Raw genomic sequence first — 2594 nt, forward strand, 5'->3', positions numbered from 1 at the left:
AAATATTCAGACAAATCAGTCTTGAACTAACGATTGCCAATGTGAAAAGTATCAGATTCATGCTCAGAATTCCAAAAGGAATCAAAGAAAATTTAAAAACTGCAATGGATATCGTAGAGTACTTCAAAGACAACATTATAGAAGATGAACGAGGTCATATTTATGAAACTATGGAAAGTAAATTGGAATTTTTACTTGTAATGTGTAGCCATTCATAGTTTAGACATTGTGAATAAATATAAAAATAAAATACCACGATTGCCAACATACGAAGAAAGTATGATTAAAAATCTACCACCTGTTTATTCTCCACCAAACACATTTTATCCAAGTGCTGTCATTGAAGCCAAGCAAGAAGAACTTTTGAATTTTCATCATTTTCTTAATGCTGAACCACCTGAAGAACCAGAATGTGCCCAAGAACCTGATTTTCTCTAAAAACTTTTTTTTTTGGGAAACAATTCAATTTTTTTATTGTATTTTTTTATATATTTGTAATTTTTTTTTAGTTAACTAACAAAAAATAATGGGCAGCAACTGGGGCAATATTAGCTACATACTTGAAAAATAATTTAGTTCATTTCACTACTTTCTACATATTCGTAGAAAACAAATGGAACGAAATAAAAAAGTCAAAAAGTTGGACAAAAAACTAAAGAACGTTGCGTTTATTTGGAAAACATTCATTCTCACATTAAAAACTTTGAGGATGAAACACTGATTTGGTTTTATCAACACGAGCGACATTTTTCTTATTATGTTTTCCATTACGACAATGATGGATTAGATAACATCAACAAATTTAATTTTGAAAATCAATCAAAACTCACCTTGAAAGATTTATGTAAAAGAACTTTGGCACATCAACGAATTCGTTTTGAGTTTGAACAGTTACAAAATAAAATCATTTCTGTATTCGATAAAACCAAACTACCACTCTCCAAATGGAAAAATAAAGATGATATTAGATTATTGTTTTACTACTTTCATAAACATCTTTTTCGAATGGAATGTCAAAAAAAAGAAACATTTATTATTTTTTCATTTTCAAAGACGTTATCTTTACAATTTATTTCATTTACTTTTTACAGAAATATCGTATTTTGCTAATCCACATAAACTACTAGAAATAGATTTAATGAAAACACTATATCATTTAATAATGGAATATATAAACTGGCCCAAACAACAATATTTTTATATTACAGAACCTTGTTTTATTCATGTTATTATTGTAAAACAATTTTTTTAATTTTTTTTTAGATAACTAATAAAAAAAATGCAAGTACAAAGTAAAGTTTCGAAGAATACAACATACATTATCACAAATGGGTATGGTTTTGTGGTCAAACAAGACTAAACTACAAATATGAAAAAATACCAACGTTAAAACAATTATGTAAAAGAAATATGGGATTTACTAGAATACAAGTTGAAATACAAACATTTTTAAAAGAACTTGCCAAAGTAATACCAATTGAATACTACGATTCAAAATATATTATTTGGGATAAATCCTTTGACAAAACAACTGATATTATTCCTCGTTTTTTATATAGAAAACATTTAGAATTTTTTTTCGATCAAGCTTTTTTTATATATATAAGCATTGAAATTTTTAATTCACATCATATTCAACCTTTTTTAAATAATCACAATATGAACATTTTTATATTTTATTAAAAAATTATATTAATTGGGCTTTACAACAATATTATTTTATTTCTACAGATCAATTTGTACATATAAAGGATGTTATTTTATATTTATAGATAGAAAAAAAAAAAAAAACTATGGCTATTTCAAAAAAAAACCATCCAAAAAAGTAAGAAATCAAATCAGAGGTATATTCATTTTCTTTTATTTTTTTTAAATAAATAAAAAGTTTTTATTCAACCTATTTTTCTTTTTTTATAGCAATGTAACCCTACCTTTTCTTAATGAAAAAAGAAACGATGATGAAGTCACGCTTATTAAATGAGCGCTACTTCTGCGTTAAAAAATGTGGAATATGCCAGAGTTGTCAACTCAACAAATAACTTTTTGTATTATTTTTATTCAGAAATATATATTTTTTTATTACATTTTGTCTTTTTTTATTCCTTATTTTTTATTGCTTTTTTATTCCTATTTTCATACAACTTTATACTAACATTCTTTTTTTTTTTAGATATAAAAATGAATAATAATAATAATGACAACTGGGAGTTGGAACTCGACGCACCACCGTTTGAATTCAAATAACCTCACTTAAAATTAAAAAGACCTCTCCGAGGTCTTAATTTGGAAAAATGTATAAAACTAGAATTAAAAGACTTAAAAAAAAAAAGAGCGGATATGCGAGAGTGCACAAGAAGAATGGATATGCGACGCTCCTCCAGTCGAATTAAATTATAAATATTTATACGAATAAATATATTTGTTTTTTTTTAATTGTAACTTATTTTTAATTGTAACAGTTTTTTTTATGTGAATAAATTTTTTTACACCTGATCCTCTATTATATCTGCGCACGCGCATTACGGATCAAATTAAAAATTTTACACCTGATCCTCTCTTATGTCTGCGCACGCGCATTACGGATCAAATTAAAA

The 2594-nt window shown here is 25.7% G+C and overlaps 1 long non-coding RNA gene across 1 annotated transcript; it reads left to right on the forward strand.

Moving 5' to 3' along the window:
* The first annotated feature begins 1768 nt into the window (after positions 1 to 1768).
* On the forward strand, positions 1769 to 2082 carry LOC136086488 (uncharacterized). Its single transcript, XR_010641366.1, has 2 exons — positions 1769 to 1844; positions 1918 to 2082. It is a non-coding gene; the product is annotated as an uncharacterized LOC136086488 (long non-coding RNA).
* The last annotated feature ends 512 nt before the right edge of the window (positions 2083 to 2594 follow it).

Source organism: Hydra vulgaris, chromosome 10, assembly GCF_038396675.1.
Source record: "Hydra vulgaris chromosome 10, alternate assembly HydraT2T_AEP".
In the NCBI taxonomy this organism is placed as follows: Eukaryota; Metazoa; Cnidaria; class Hydrozoa; order Anthoathecata; family Hydridae; genus Hydra; species Hydra vulgaris.